Source organism: Leucoraja erinacea, chromosome 19 (assembly GCF_028641065.1).
Source record: "Leucoraja erinacea ecotype New England chromosome 19, Leri_hhj_1, whole genome shotgun sequence".
Lineage (NCBI taxonomy): Eukaryota > Metazoa > Chordata > Chondrichthyes > Rajiformes > Rajidae > Leucoraja > Leucoraja erinaceus.
In genome coordinates this window covers 4029055-4046576 of record NC_073395.1, presented here as the reverse complement: position 1 = coordinate 4046576, position 17522 = coordinate 4029055, and the positions used below count along the sequence as shown (strand labels likewise).

The 17522-nt window shown below is 40.7% G+C and overlaps 1 protein-coding gene across 2 annotated transcripts in view; it reads left to right on the top strand.

Annotated features, from left to right (window-relative positions):
* LOC129706115 (protein kinase C and casein kinase substrate in neurons protein 2-like) overlaps nucleotides 1-17522 on the top strand; it is a 60885-nt gene that overhangs the window by 6454 nt on the left and 36909 nt on the right. For both annotated transcript variants that reach the window (XM_055650105.1, XM_055650104.1), the window contains exon 2: nucleotides 11979-12039. The gene's annotated coding sequence lies outside the window, so the exon portion shown is untranslated. The remainder of the gene's footprint in view (nucleotides 1-11978; nucleotides 12040-17522) is intronic.

Sequence of the window (17522 nt, the reverse complement as noted above, 5' to 3'; positions counted from 1 at the left end):
TCCATTTTCTAGGAATGCTATTTCCCAGAATATCGAGGCCGCTGGCAGCCACATCTGTGTAAAAAAGGGATTAATTGGAATTGCTAAATTCAGTGTGAAGTCCTGTGGGTTGAAACGAGTCTAGTTGTCAGATGAGGTTGTGTTCCTCAAGCTTATAACAAGCATTTTTGGAGTTATGTAAGAGGCTGAAGGCAAAGCGGTCAGAGTGATTTCGAGATTTAAAGAGATGAACAAATGGATGCTTAAAGTCCTTTGCAACTTAAAATATGCATGTGACCTAAAATATTAACCTTGTTTACCTAAAAGTGCTAGAGAAACTCAGAGCATTCAGCAACATCTCTAGAGAACATGGATAGACGATGTTTCATGTTGGGTCCCTTCTTCAAACATGCCTATCCATGTTCTCCATACCTGCTGAGTTACTCCAGCACGTGTGTCTTTTTTAAGTAAAGCTACATCTGTAGTTCCTTGTGTTTAAATCTTGTTTCTCTCTTCACTAATGTTACCTGACCTGCTGAGTGATTTGAGCATTTGGTTTTAGTTTTTAATTTCCAGCATCAGTAGTTGTGGGTAGAACAAAGTTGTCGAGTAATGTACATTTAGTTTCTCCAGTGTAGAGGAGATCACATCATGAGCACCAAATGCAATACATTAAGTTGGATGAAGTGCATGTGAAACACTGCTCTACTGGAAGGATTGATTGGCTCTCTGGATGATGGGAAAGGAACAGATGAAAGTGCAGGTTTTGCACTTGCTTTGCTTGTGGATGGATCGCACAACATGTGACCGAGGGTGTAGAAGAGTTTACTGGATCTGGGCAAAATCTCATCTCCTCCCCAGTTCACATGTTGGAGCCTGTCAGATTATGTCATTGTGTGTGGGACTACAAAGATGTCTGCCTCCCTGTGCCATCACGGGTTTAGTTTTAGGTTTATTATTATATTATTGTCACATGTACCGAGGTACAGTGAAAACCTTCTTTGCATGCTATCCAATCAGATCAGATAATACAATACACAAAAATACAATCGTCAAACTTGGGGATAATAAGTAATACAGTTCTCAGCATTGTAGTGCATCAGTTCCACAGACAAAGTCCAATGTCCGCTGTGGGGTAGAGGTGAATCGGACAGTACCCTAGCTTATGAAAGGACCATTTAGAAACCCGAGATACCAGTACCTACCTGCTGGACTAATCTCTGCCATCTCCATCAATTTGCCTCTTAAACGTCAGTGAACACAGAAATGTTTTGGCAACAAGATCAATGCTGAAGCTTTCAAAGTCACTGCAAGCACTAATCATAACAAGTATCAATGCAAAAATCCATAAAGCCTATGAATAATGCAGTTGTACTGAACAGCTGGTGATATTTCAGTGTTCATTACAGAATCTGAGAATATTTCAGTGGGAATAATTAATTGAGATATTGCATGTTTGAGGAAGCTCAATTTCTTTAGTGCTGGATTATTCCTTGTGTTCTGATATGTTTACTTATCTATCAATGGGCATTGGACTCCTCAAGGGAAGGGCAAGAAAGAAACAACACAATCCATATTCAGAGAACATATTTAATATTTGTTCCAGAAAATGTAGTTCAAATTACTGACAAAGATTTCCTGATGGAATTTTATGTTTGTATCAATTTATCACTTGGCTTGTTGAGCTAGCAGATATTACTGCAAAGCATCAAGGTCTTTGAATTGAGAAATATCTACCCTCCATTAAATGTAAACCACGTACCATACATTGTACATTCCAGCTATTACTGTTTCTCTTTTTGTCCTTTCGGCCTCCACTTGCTATGACAATAAGAGTATCATGTATAGGATGTCAGGTGATCAATTGTCAATTTGTATAACAAGCCACATGCTATATTTGCAATTCTGGACAATTTATTTATTTGACTATTAGTTGCTTCCTTCTCACTTTCTGCTTTATTTTGCCCTGGGGGGAAAAAGCGATTCCCTGACATTCACTGAATAAGAGGAAAATAACATTGTTACAAAGAGCCTGATGATCTGATTATAAATTAGACTTGGGTCAAGATAACCTGTGAGCAAACAGCTTAAATCAAATCACTTTAGCTCCTATTTCTGCAGTACTTGTAGAGGGTTCTAATGTTGGCAGATTCTAATTATGTTCTAATCTGACAAAATGTTAAATCCACCACAAATGCGCTGGGCTTATGCATGTGATCTGCTACCCACAATGTTTTAATGTTTTTGTGCTTTATGATTTGCAGCCAGTATTTTGGCCAGATGCTTTGATTTAGTTTAGTTTAGAGATGCAGTGTGGAAACAGGCCCTTCAGCCCACACAGTCCATGCCGACCAGCGATCCCCGCACATTAACACAAGCCTACACACACTAGGAACAATATACACTTATTATACCAAGTATACGAACCTGCCAATTAACCTACAAACCTGTACGTCTTTGGAGTGTGTGAGGAAACCGAAGATCTCTGAGAAAACCCACACGTACAAACTCCGTACAGACAGCACCCGTAGTCGGGATCAAATCCGGGTCTCTGGCGCTGCAAACGCTGTAAGGCAGCAACTCTACCGCTGCGCCACTGTGCCGCACAAGATGCTCTTCCTAATTTGTCATTTATGTAAAAAGAACATTAAATGACTTTGCAAGAAGGATGGGTATTTGAAAGTGGTGGCATAATAAGAAAGGAGTTAGTGAAGCATAAAATGATCCTGGAATTTATAAATAGTGGCATGGAATATAAAAACAGTGACGTTTTGATGCACTTGTACAAACTATCATTTGGCCAACACTGGAGTAACATGTCGAATTCAATAGGATCTGAAGACTCCTAGATGCTAGAGAAAAGATTTACTGAATTGGTTCCAGCAATGATATATTTCAACAAGGGGTTTGAGGGAAGAAGTTGAGATTATTCTATTGAGCAAAGGTTAAAAGGAGATTGGTTGGAGTTGTAACAGAACATGGAAGTGCATAAGCATGTCATTAGCATAATCCAAGGTTTAAGGATCACAGAATATTGAAATGGGGGAATACGAAGAAACCCCTATCTATAAAGTAGTTACAATCTGGAATTCACTGGCTGGAGGAGAATGGAAATTGAATTAATCAATGTGTCCAGAGGAAATTGAATAAGCACTTGAGAGAATAATTTGCAAGGCAATTCAGAAAGTATTGGGGAACGGGACTGATGGTAAAGTTCAAAATGATGCTTTGATTTTACAGGTTATGCTGGGATGAATTGTTGTTGTTTCTATATTTTGGTTTAGGTCAAATGTAGTTTGCTATTTGGTTGCAAGATTAGTTTAGAGTTTAGAGACACAGTGTGGAAACAGGTTCTTTAGCCCACCGAGTCTATGCAGACCAATGATCACCTGTGGTAGACCAAAATGCAGGAGAAACCCAGCGGGTGAGGCAGCATCTACAAAGCGAAGGAATAGGTGACGTTTCAGGTCGAGACCCTTCTTCAGACTGATGTGGGGGTGGGGGGGAAGAAGAAAGGAAGAGGCAGAGACGGTATGCTATGGGAGAGCTGGGAGGGGAGGGAAAAGAGGGAGAAAGCAAGGACTACCTGAAATTGGAGAAGTCAATGTTCATACTGCTGGGGTGTAAACTGCCCAAGCGAAATATGAGGTGCTGCTCCTACAATTTGCGGTGGGACTCAAAAATTAGAGGAGCAGCACTTCATATTGCGTTTGGGCAGTTTACACCCCAATGGTATGAACATTGACTTCTCCAATTTTAGGTAGTCCTTGCTTTCTCCCTCTTTCCCCTCCCGTTCCCAGCTCTCCTACAGTCTACTGTCTCTGCCTCTTCCTTTCTCCTTCCCGCACACCCCCACCTCCACATCAGTGTGAAGAAGGGTCTCGACCGGAATCGTCACCTATTGTTTCGCTCCATAGACACTGTCTCACCCGCTGAGTTTCTTCAGCATTTTTGACTACCTTCGATTTTTCCTGCATCTGCAGTTCTTTCTCAAACAATGATCACCTGTGCACAAGTTCTATCCAACAAACCAGGGAAAATTTACAGAGGCCAACTAATCAGCAAACCTGGTTGACTACGGAGAAAACCTATGCGGTCACAGGGAGAATACACAAACTCCATATAGACCCCAAGCAAAGCTTTGATGTGCCAAAGTAATTTATTATAATCCCGGAACAAGCAAAATGTGATATTATGTGGTTGATTTTTGGCAAATATTTCAGTATAAAGTATTTTCCTAATTACCTACTTATTTTGTGTGTGTTATTAACAATTGTTCAGACCACAAATGCTGTAAAGCCATCCACTAATCAATTGTCTTTTCTAATCAATTTCTATTAATTAAATCCAGCTGGTTAGAGCCAGTTGCGACTTCCGGGGAGAGCGCAGTGTTAAGAACTGTTGGGAGTATTTTGGACCCACTTCAAAGGGTTCCCGTAATAAATTCCAATGAATCCAGATAACAATTGGTCTTGTGACATAGATGAACTCAATGGCATGGGACAAAGAATTGCACAAAATGGGTGGGGATCTGTGTACACTTCATTAGAGTGAAAACAAAATCATTGAGGACATGTAATCTAAAAAGCCAATGCCATTAAAATAAAAAGCCTTAGTAAAAGCATCTATTTTAATAGCATGAGAGGCCATTTGCCTGTTGGGCCCATGTGGTTCCTTATAGATAAATTCCCATCACTCCCAACCCCTCTGTTTCCTCCCCATACAAGTTATGCAATCTCATCTACCTATCAGCTTCCCTTTGATTTTTTTTTTACCACGTCTACAATTTAGTTTGCATTGTGTAGTTTGAGTGAAAATAAGATTTGCAATTAATATATTTAATAACAGAACATTATATGAAACCATACCAAAAGTGGAGTACTTGCTATTGAGGGAGTGCAGCTTAGGTTCACTAGGTTAATTCCCAGGATGGCGGGACTGTCAAATGCTGAGAGAATGGAGTGGGTGGGCTTGTATACTCTGGAATTTAGAAGGATGAGAGGAGATCTTATTGAAACATATAAGATTATTAGGGGTTTGTACACGCTGGAGGCAGGAAACATGTTCCCGATGTTGGGGGAGTCCAGAACCAGGGGCCACAGTTTAAGAATAAGGGGTAAGCCATTTAGAACGGAGATAAGGAAACACTTTTTCACACAGAGTTGTGAATCTGTGGAATTCTCTGGATACTTTCAAGAGAGAGCTAGATAGGGCTCTTAAAGATGGCAGAGTCAAGGTATATGAGGAGAAGGCAGGAACTGATTGTGGACGATCAGCCATGGTCACACTGGCTCGAAGGGCCGAATGGCTTATTCCTGCAACAATTGTCTATTGTGAAAATATTTCAAATCATAATATTGTGTAGTATATGTCAAACTCCTGCAAGTGGGAAGGTGACTATGATTATTTTATCTGTTTTTCTGATGTTGATTGAGGGATAATATAGATTAGGACACACCTCCTCTTCCAGATTGAAGAGTCAGCACTTTCAGCTGTGTGGCCTTCTTTTCTACCGAAGTACGAGGTCAGTTAACAATTTAGAGCTCCAGTCACGGGAGATGAATTCAAACCCAGGCTCTTCACAATGTGAGCGGCTAACGGTATTTAAAATTCTGTCATTAAATATTCTAAATGCAACTTAGTTAAAGGTAGTTGACTGTTGTAAGTGGAAGATATATTATGACTGAATTATTGCCGGCAGGAACATGATCTAGGACTTTGAACAATGAGGTGACACAGCCTGCATAGCACTTGGATTCTGTATTGTCAATTTTGAATTGCAGGTAGTAGGGGAGAAAGTGATTCGGGGAGCGAGTTGGTTCTCTAGACACTGGCACAAAAGGCAGTGGGGGCAAACCACCATGCGGATCAAGCTTTTAGAGTCTGGGTGTTGTCTCTCAAAACATTCAATAATCTCACAAAAGTAAGGAAGATTGAATGTGCGTTCAACTGATATATACCAATTGCATTACTAGCCTGTGTTGCTCAATTCACCACACCCACATCAGTGCCTCGAGCAGTCTTATGCTACTTTCTTTCTACCATGAGGCATCCATATCTCAAAGCTTTCACAACTGCTTATCGTCTGTTTGTCGCATGGCTGCAGCTGGTGCCATCTCCTCCTTGCTCTCATTTGCTTGCCCAGCTCTGCACAAGTTCTTTGCATTCCCTTTCCCATGCAAGATAAACTTAGTGTATTTTTGAATTGGTGATGCAATAATGTATTCTATGACTCATGATGTAGTAATGTTGCCCATAACTGGGTACAATTGTTGATGGGACAGAAACTGTCAAAATGATAGCTTAATATTTAAGCCTCCACCTTGCCTTTGATTTACATTGTACCATTTGGTGTGGCTCAATCATATTGACTTAGGATTTGCAAGCTACAGTTGGTATGAAAATTCTCTTCATATTCTCATCATCTAACTGCAATGCAGTTTTCCAGGACTCAGAAATTGCAATTGTAGCTGCAACAGGTGCCAGCCAGCTGTCAGTGAGTTAATCTGCATGGGATTGCAGTCACCTTCCACACTATTGTGGTCAGTCAGCATTGATCTTCCTAATATCCTGAGTGCCTAGGTTTTCTGAAAGGCCATCTCCTCCTTGCCCTCAGTTGCTTGCCCCGTTCTGCACAAGTTCTTGGCATTCCCGTAACCACGTGCTAGAAATAAAAAAGCCAAGGTAGATAAAAGTGGTGGAGAAACTCAGCGGGTGCAGCAGCATCTATGGAGCGAAGGAAATAGGCAACGTTTCAGGCCGAAACCCTCAAGGAAATAGGCAACGTTTCGAGCTGAAACCCGGAAGGGTTTCGGCCCGAAACGTTGCCTATTTCCTTCGCTCCATAGATGCTGCTGCACCTGCTGAGTTTCTCCAGCACTTTTGTCTTAAATTTCGGCCCGAAATGTTGCCTATTTCCTTCGCTCCATAGATGCTGCTGCACCCACTGAGTTTCTCCAGCACTTTTGTCTAACTTCGATTTTCCAGCATCTGCAGTTCCTTCTTAAACAATAAAAAAAGCCACGCATGTCCTCCTGTCTGCACCCAAATATCAAAAATGGTACAGCTAAAAGTCCTTTAGTGATTGCGAAAAGTGTGGAACTAATACAAATGTAACCATCTCTGGATAGCTTCCAATATTTGAGGAGCTACAGCAAGAAATCAACCAAAACTAAACTGAGTTGATGTTCGGCAACAATATTGTATTCACATTACAACTTTTAAAATATAATGAAACATCATATAATCCAAAAAAGTATGCCTCGAATTTGACCAGAATCTTGGACAATTATGTCATCTTTAAGATGTATCTGAAAGAGAATTAAGAGGCAAGACAGCTTATGGACTTCCAAAGTTTAATGCATTGATAGCTGAAACTAAGGCCATCAATGGAGTGCTTACATCTGGGAATGAACGGGTCCAGAATTAAAGGGCAGTATCCCAGTGGAGAACAGGGGCAAAGTTTAAAGGAGACTAGACTAAGTGGGACCCGTTGGGTCCCAGTCACACGGGTGGCACTGAAATGAGGGGACTATGCATAAACACTGCCGTCATTTCTACATGGTGGAACCAAAATGTATAAAAAATGACCTTTATTTAAATCTGACAATGTGCACTTTAACCACATGTGATATTTTTCTATTACAAATCTCAAATTATGGAGTACAAAGGCAAATAAATAAATGACAGGTCTTTGTCCCAAACATTATGGAAGGCATTGTATATCCAACTATCTTAAATACATCCAGTAAGTTGGCCTCCACTGCCTTCTGTGGCTGAGAACCACAGATTCACAACTCTCTGGGTGAAAACGTTTTTCCTCATCTCAGTCCTAAATGGCCTACCCCCTATTCTTAAACTGTGACCCCTGGTTCTGGACTCCCCCAACATCAGGAACATGTTTCCTACATCTAGCCTGTCCAATCCCTAAATAATTTAATATGTCTTAATAAGATATTTCTAAATTCCTTCTAAATTCCAGTGAATATAAGCCCAGTTGATCCATTCTTTTATAATATGCCTGTCCCTCCATCCTGAGAATAAACCTATTTAAGAGGCTTCAGGATAGGCATTTTGATATGCAGGGAATGGATGTATACAGATTATGTGAGAGTTGAGTTTGGCATCATGTTTGGCACAGACGTTATGGGCTGAAGGGCCTACACATGTGCTGTACTGTTCTATGTATGTAAAGTAGGTAAGGATTGTAAAGCAGATTTAAAGTGTTTAAAAACTGACAGAGGATGGAGAAAATAAACCAAGATTAAATGACCCAGAGGAAGGAATTAGCAAAAGTAAATGTTGGTTCCTTTGGTTGTCAACAAGGGGAAATGTGGTAACGGTAGAGGCTTCCAATGCTTGTTTCTGAAGCAAATAATCAGAACAAGTCATTTTAGATGCAGTCCTGTGTATCTGCCAAATAGGGAGCTAGTTTCCAGAAGACATTTGACAAAGTGGCTCTTTACAGGTTAATGACTTGGATGAAAGGACGGAGTACATTGCAGCTCTATTTTCTGCCAGTATGGAAATTGGGAAGAAAGTTGTGAAGAGGACACCATCTACTAAAGGTTAAATGAGTGATTAAAAGTTTGACTGGGTGTAATATGGTGAAATATAAGCTAATTATTTTAGAGCAGATACAAAAGAAGAATATTGTGTCCATGGAGTGTGTTGGAATGTAAAACATAGAAAGTAGGAGTAGGCCATTTGGTCCTTCGAGCCAGCACTGCCATTCAATATGATCATGGCTGATCATCCAAAATCAGTACCCCGTTCCGAATTTTTCCCCCATATCTTATACAGCTATACAGATGGATCCAGCAGTTTTTGTATAAGGAATACATGGTCACCCTGCTGGCACAGTAAGCAATTAGTACAGTGAATTTAACATTAGCCTTTGTTGCTAAGGTAAAAACGTACAAAAGTAAGGAAAAAGGTGCTGAAGGAACTCAACTGGTCAGGCAGACTGATGGGGGGGGGGGAGGGAGAAACTGGAAAAGAGAGGTGAGGGTTGAGCAAAGGCTGGTATGTGATAAGTAGATGAAGGTGGTGGAGGAGGGGGGGGGTTGGTGATTGGCAGGTGTGTGTAGTAAGTTCCAAAGACTGGAGGTAAAAAGGAGACAAAGTTTGTTGGATAAGGAGAGAAAACCAGTGAAATGTGAAGCGGGATGGAGGGATTTGGGTGGAAGCCTTTTCCAGCAGTCGGATGAATTGCCCTGACCGAAACATCATCCGTCCATTCCCTCCGCAGATACAGCCTGAGTTTCTCTAGCACTTCATTCTTTGCACAAGATTCCAGCATCTACAGCATTTTGTATCACCCTGTTGCCACATGAGTGTTTGTGCACTGTAGTCGCCATTTTAGCATTATAATGTCGTGCTCCTGTAGAGTTCCAAAAATGATTCCCTTATCCAATGTAATGTTGGCAACAATTTCTTTCCATCATCCCATCTCTCCCCATGTCTGCCTTCCGCAAAGACCGCTCCCTCCGCAACTCCCTTGTCAATTCTTCCCTTCCCTGCCGTACCACCCCCTCCCCGGGCACTTTCCGTTGCAACCGCAAGAAATGCAACACCTGTCCCTTCACCTCCCCCCTCGACTCCATTCAAGGACCCAAGCAGTTGTTCCAGGTGCGACAAAGGTTCACCTGTATCTCCTCCAAACTCATCTACTGCATCCGCTGCTCTAGATGTCAGCTGATTTACATCGGGGAGACTAAGCGGAGGTTGGGAGATCGTTTCGCCGAACACCTCCGCTCAGTCCGCAATAACCTACCTGACCTCCCGGTGGCTCAGCACTTCAACTCCCCCTCCCATTCCCAATCTGATCTCTCTGTCCTGGGTCTCCTCCATTGCCAGAGTGAGCAACACCGCAAATTGGAGGAACAGCACCTCGTATTCCGCCTGGATTGCTTGCGTCCGGATGGCATGAACGTTGAATTCTCCCAATTTTGCTAGCCCTTGCTGTCTCCTCCCCTTCCTTAACCCTCGAGCTGTCTCCTCCCATCCCCCCCGCCCTTGGGCTCCCTTTTTCCTTCCTTCTTCCCCCCCCCATCAGTCTGAAGAAGGGTTTCGGCCCGAAACATCGCCTATTTCCTTCGCTCCATGCTGCTGCACCCGCTGAGTTTCTCCAGCATTTTTGTGTACCTTCGATCTTCCAGCATCTGTAGCTCCTTCTTGAACAATTTCTTTGCTGTGGATTGGTCTCCTTGAGGTCAACTTTAGTTCCATATAGTTTAATTAAAATAGCTGAAATCGCAAGTTGGTCATGTGGAATAGTCTGCACCCAATTTATTTGTGGAATATTTTTTGGGCTTTCGAGGAATATCACTGGTTAGTCAATAATGTGTTCATTGCAACATGCTGTTGGCATTATACTATACTTTCTATCGGCAAAAAAAAAAGCCTTGTGCATAATAAATGTATTTGGTATATAATTAATTGATACTCTAAATATTGCCCATGTACATATGGACAAGTTATTAGTTTCGAATCTCATATGAAGGATAACACCATTGACAATGCAGTGCTCCCATTGTATTCCACTGCTCTGTCACCCAGCTTGTATTCAGGTCCTTCAATGACCCTTTCAGTAAATAAAGTGTGTTATTTGAGGGGGGGGGGGGGGGGGTCTGACGGAGTAAACAGGCATTCTTCAACTTTTTTTAAGACTGAGGTTGATAATTGTTTTCAGAGATCATAGGATTTGATACGTCAAATGTGGTCCGATTCAGTTGCAGAACTGTATATAACTTCAGTTGTTATTTTTAACAACTGGAGACCATCTGCTCCATTGCATACACAAGGCTAATGCCTCTTAGCTATACAACTGTAATATAGTGAGTCCCACTGTTTCCTCTAAAGAGACTAGAGATAAATAGACTCCAGGTTTAATTTCTTTAAAAAAAAGTTCTTTCTAGGTTTTGCAATAAGATAAAATTGTGCAGATTGCTGGTGGGGCAGCAAAAAAAAAGATGACCTCATCTAAAATATTTTTTTACAAGTATTTTAGTCCGGAAGCAGGTGGATGAATTTAGACCAGATGCTTTTGATGGTCCATTGTGTATGTACTCTTGGTAGAGGTTGGTTCATAAATGTTAATAATTTGGAAAATTCTTTGTTATAAATCTTCACATCCTGTGTTGATAGCAGCAACAATGCATGCCATGTAATCACAGCTGTAGTAACTGTTGTAGAATAGTTTTTTTTTCCCTTAGGCCTGTGAACGTGCATATTTTCAGTTTATGAAAATTGTTTATTAAATCTTCAGCCTGAAGAAATTAAAAATGTAGAAAAGAGGAAATGAAAAAGCAAGGAGTGCAGCAGTTATTGTTGCTGACCAAGTAATCCAAAAGCCAGTGATTAGAGCCAAGGTTTTAAATTCCACTTGGCAGCTGCAGAATGTAAATTCAGTGAATTATGTATTCTGGAATAAATAATTAGTAAGAGATAAAGGCATCTGCAAATATACCATGTTAAAGCCCCATCCTGAGACAAGTGTGCTTTAGGGAAATTAATACCTGATCATATCCGGTGTGGCCTGTATGCAAGTCCTGACAGTGAACAATACGGTTGACTCATAACTGCTTTTAGGAATGGAATAGCAAGCCATCATAGGATAGTGAGAATAGCAATGCTTGGTCATTAAATTACAATGTAGTCAGAGCTGCTTGAATTTGGAAAATACATTTAACATTAGAAAGCTAAAATTAAATACAAAGGCCAGAAATGAATAGCAAGTCAGCATTAATTAGTTTTGAGATCCAGACATGACTGGAAAGCCCACATCTGTACAGACTTTCTGCTGAATGATTATTTGTGCAATTTTGTCACCACTTGAATCATTACAGAGTGTATTAATCACACAGTCCTGCTGCAAGACCGGGTCAGGCTTTAAACGTAGGCAAACCTGGAGGACATTAGTGAATTCATTATTTAATTTTCCAAAGATTATTTTATGTTAAATGAATTCTCATACAAATATATTTTGTGTACCACAGGCAGCAAAGGAAACTGTGCTGTGGGATGTGAAGCTTTTCCAATTGATCAACTGACGACAAGGTAATTAGGTATTTCTAGGCACCAGGTGCAGAAGGTTTGTGTGTACATTGAGATATATTTCTGTGTCTGTGCTATGTAGTATTTGCTATGTCCTCTCCTGTCTTGCATTGGAACTCATCCTAAACATTCCTGCTGTACTCCATTCACCAAACAGCCATGTGCTTATTTAGACAGCAATTTAGTTAAGCAATTCTAAAACTTTATTTTCATATCTCCAAGTGGTTCACCCTATCCTTTCTCCTAATCCCTTTCAATCCTCTGTTAACTTGATTCTTCACCAACATTTGTGTTTTCTGAGCATTGTTCAACTGAGGCCAACTCCACTCAACTGTCTTAACCATTCTTATAACAAATGATTTGACGTATCCTTTGGTCATCTGCCCTAATGGCTCTATGAAATGTTATTAGTGCTCTGGAGGTACGTTGAGTCATTGTACCAAGTTATAATTGAAATTGTTTGTCAATAAACAATGATTCTTTATCGCTGATCATCTTTTATTTTGTTCGTGATGAAAGCTGACTATAAAGGACATGCATTTGAACACATTTTTGTTTTTGGGTGTTATGATGCGTCTCCCATATTCGCTTGATGCAAGAATAGTTTAAAACTTCCTCTTCATATCAAGCTTTCCGTATAACACATTTTATAAAATACATTTTTTAAAGATTGAAAATGAAATAAACCTGCAGATGCAGGAAAGCGGAAGTGCTGGAAACTCATCAACTTACAGCTTCTCTGGAAAAGGGAAACTGCAAATGCAATTATATTTGGCAGTCTTTTTTTATGTTTACTTTCTGTTTCCATAAAAGAGCAGCTAAGTTACTGCATCGGGCCAAAGGCTCATCATTGGAACAAAAGGGTCTTTGACCTGAAATATTAACTCTGTTTCTCATTGCTGACTTGCTCCCAGCATCTTCTTTTTTTTATTGACCCTGACTGAATGGCTTGGTGGTCTATTTAAAGCGTGGGGAAGTATAAGCCACATTATTGTGGGTTTGCAATCACATGAGTGTTAGTCAAGGCAGTTTTCCTTCCATGAAGTGTGTCAATGAACCAGATTGATTTTTATGACAACAAACAATCTACTGGAGGAGCTGGGCAAAGTCGAGCAGCATCTGTAGAGGGAAAGCAATGGTTCACATTGCAGGTCAAGACCTGTATCATTCCTTAGCCCCATAGGTGTTCAACCCATCGAGTTCCTCCAGCAGATTGTTTCTTTGTTGTTCCAGATTCTAGCTATCTCTTGTGTCTCTGGATTTATTATTGACAGTCTTAATTTCACAATCATTGTTATTAATACTGACTGTTTCAGTCCCAGGTTTATTTATTGAAAGCACCCAAATAGAGGAGAGTGAGAGTTTGCTGTAGGTTATTGGAAGGAAGGGGGGAATTAAAAAAAAAAGTTAGATGAGCTACTGTGGATGCATTCACAGTAGAATCTGATCTCCATTTGTTGGAAATAAGCTCTTGGAATTACTGGTGATCTCTGCATTACAAACTTCTCTTTCTATCCATCAACATCCCACTGATCAGTTCCAGACTGAATGAGAGACCACCTTTCTTTCCGGGATCTTGCTGAACCACAGCACCTTCCACCACAGAGTCGTCAAAAATGTGTTTGAACAAGTCTTGGTGCTGCTTGAATCACTGTGTGCAAAGGGTGGGGAATTTGTTTTCTATGAGAGCTTGGCAACGAAATGAGGGACTGGCTTGAATGTTGGCAGAGTGATTGTACGATGAGAGGATTGGTGGTTGGTACACATCTCCTCTGAGGAATTCGTCTTCCAAACCAAACAGATAAAAACGAGCAGTTGCCAAATTTGAGAAACCCAGGAACAACGTGTGCTAAAGAGCTGAAGTAGAAGTACTTATAAATAGCTGAATTATGCAATTGTGAAGAAGGCAGCACCGTCTAACTCAGGGTGGTGCTTGTCATAGACCAGGTGATTGAATGTGATTGTAGTGAAAGTTATGGTAGTTTATTCTTAACTATAGTTTGTCTTGAAGATCAAGCGGAGAGAGTGTACTAGAATTGGGAAACTATCAATGATACACTGTTTAGATTGGAGGTGCAGTGTGGAAACAGGCCCGCCGAGTCCACGCCAACCAACGATCATCTGTACACAGGTTCTACCCCAACACACAAGGGATAATTTACAGAAGCCAATTAACCTGCAAGTCAACTGGAGCACCCGGAGAAGACCCACTATGCCACAGGGAGAACGTACAAACTCAGTACAGACAGTACCTATCATCAGGATTGAACCTGGATCTCTGGCACTGTAAGGCAGCGACTCTACCACTACGCCAACGTACCGACCAACTCTACCAATGCATACTTTAATGTATCTAGGCAAACACCATGCCTCTAGCTCCCAACATCTCATAAAACTACAACATAGTGTCCCAACTTACATACTCAATGCCCTGACTGCTGAAGGCCAGTGGGGCAAAAGCCTTCTTCACCATCCTCCCCACCTGTAACACCACTTTCAGGGAAGTATGTACGTTCTCAGTGCTTCAGTTCAACAACCCTCCCCTGGGCCCTACTGTTTACTATGAGTCCTACCCTGGTTAAATGTCCCAAAATGCAATTCCTTGCATTCACCATCTGAATAAGTAAGTAAGTTTATTGACCAAGTATTCACATACAAGGAATTTGCCTTGGTGCTCCGCCCACAAGTAACAACATGACTTACAGTGACAATTACGAATGACTTGGGAAAACAATAAACATTAATAATAATAAAACATTAATGATAAAACACCATTGTACATCCTCTGTTGTGCCTTTTTGACTGTGGAGTAGATGATAGCCCCCCACTTAAGGTCCTTGGAGATGATGGTTCCCAGGAACTTAAAAGACTCCCAGGAACTTAAAAGACTCCACAGATGTGACTGTGGTGTTGTTGATGGTGAGTGGGGTGAAGGGAGGGGGAGCTCTCCTAAAGTCTACAATCAATTCCACTGTCTTAAGAGCATTGAGTTCTAGGTTGTTGCAACGGCACCAGGACGGCAGCTGTGACACTGGAATGGAATTAAACTCCATTTGCCATTCCTCAGCCCACATACTCAGCTGTTCATGATCCAGCTGTAATTCTTGATAACCTTCTTCACTCATCTATGATACCACCTATTTCTATATCATTTGCATAATGACTCACCATTCCTTGTACAATGTTGTACAAGTTGTTGATATAGATGACAAAGAACAAATGGCCCGGGCCTGGCCCTGAGGCACACCACTAGTCAAGGGCCTCCAGTCAGAAAAACATCCTTCTCCCATCACCCTCTGCTTTCTTACCAACAAACCAGTTGTGTGTTCAGTGGAAGTTGTTATCTGGTTTTTCTCCGGATCATGTTGAACCTGGTCCATTGTTCAAAATTCCCACTTGTAATCCTGACCAGTCCAGCCTTGTTTAAGAAGGAACTGCAGATGCTGGAAAATCGAAGGTACACAAAAATGCTGGAGAAACTCAGCGGGTGCAACAGCATCTATGGAGCAAAGGAAATAGGCAACGTTTCGGGCCGAAACCCTTCTTCAGACTGAGGCACACCACAGTCCTGCCTTGTTGTTCAGAGGGCTAAACCATTGTATCTGAGAAGGGTGAGGAAAGCCTTCTCTGTCACATCTTTCATGTGCAATTGGAATCTCATCAGTGTTGCCACATACTCACAGGTCACCCTCTGCAGAAAGGACATTTGGCCATCTCCTGGAATGTCTGTTTTCAAAGGCGGCCTGGGAGGAGAGGCAGCGTTTATTTTATCAAGGTTCATCTTTTAAATTCAGCAAGGCTGCAAATTGCTTCTAATCTCTTGTGTGTGTAATTGTAAGTGAGCCATAAAATGTGGCCTTTCCACTATGGACCTTGATAACAGCTTTGTGTGTAGGAAAGAACTGCAGATAGCAATGTTACAAAATTTTGAGATTTAAAAAATCAAGTATGCAATTTATCCCATCAGATAAAGCATAAAAATAAGTTTAATTTGACACCTAATTCACTTTCATATCTCAAGTAATAAAAAGTTATGGCCATTTTCATACTCGGAAATTAGCATCTTGTTCCCTATTGATTTTCTATGGACATAACAAAAAAGCTGTGATCATGGACAGTCAAAAGCCCATGACCTTCTTAAAAATTAAGAGAACTGAATGAAATTTTCAGTTATCATAGATTGAACCATTCTGAAACAAATATAAAATAATCTTACTTGGATGACCTGAAATTAAAGCATATAATTAGTTAGTTACCCAATTGTAGCTAATTTCAAACTTCAATTACTAGATCTAAACATCTATCCATTTCTTAATAAATGATTAAAATTTTTAAATAGCCTAAGTGTCCAAATAATATTCACAAATAATTCACAATAAAACGTGATTTTTAAATTTCATTTACATCAATTTATAGGCCAAATGGAAGGAATTTAGTGTTCAATTGCTGTGAATTAAAGTCCATTTTAAATTAGCTTTCTAGTGGGTTCCTGTGAACACGCTGGTTTAGAACGTTCACATTGCGCTGGATTTGTGCCCTCAAGTGCCCAGAAAAATACTGCGGGATATAAAGAGCCCAAAATGAACTACTCGCTATAGTAAACTTTGTATAAAGGGGTCTTAAGAAGCCCCTTTTAATGTAAAAAATAAGGTACATTCCTTTAATTGTTTGCTTTATAAAACCCTGGGGCTGCGAGAGGTCGCGGGTTGAGAGAGTGATTTTCAAACTATTATAACTATTATTCGAGGCCTATAAAACTAATAATACCTTTTGCGACGGGGTCTTTCAGCGATTTTTCGTTGATGATTTACTAGGCTGAACATCTTTGATTGGAACAGCCTAGAAAAAATCGCGTTTTAAACCCGCCCCCTCTAAACAGCGCCAAAATCGCGCACACGGGCTGGGGCAGATTCTCAGCGACGATTCAGGTAGGTTTTGCAACATACCTACTGCAGATGCTGTTTTAAATCGAAGGTAGACACAAAATGCTGGAGTAACTCTGCGGGACAGGCAACATCTCTGGAGAGAAGGAATGGGTGACATTTTGGGTCGAGACCCTTCTTCAGACCCAAAACGTCACCCATTCCTTCTCTCCAGTCCCGCAGTGCATATCCCAGGACGTAATCGAAAACCAATACGCCAATTTTCAGCCGGTGCTAAATCCAGTAAAGCACCTCTCACCTGAAGATCAACAAGCTGCCTGCCTCTACCAAAGAAGTTTGGAAACATTTTAAAATGTTTCTGATTATCATCTCAGAACTCCTTAAATAGACTAACTTTTTTAAAAAATCATTCAAAATTTGAGTTGATTAAAAATACATTGAAATACTAACAAAATACAAAGACAAGACATAGGAGCAGAATTAAGCCATTCGGCCCATCGCGTCTACTCCACCATTCATTCATCAGTAGTAAAGAAAGCAAACGCAATGCTAGCATTTATTTCAAGAGGGCTTGTATACAAAAATAGAGATGTAATGCTGAGG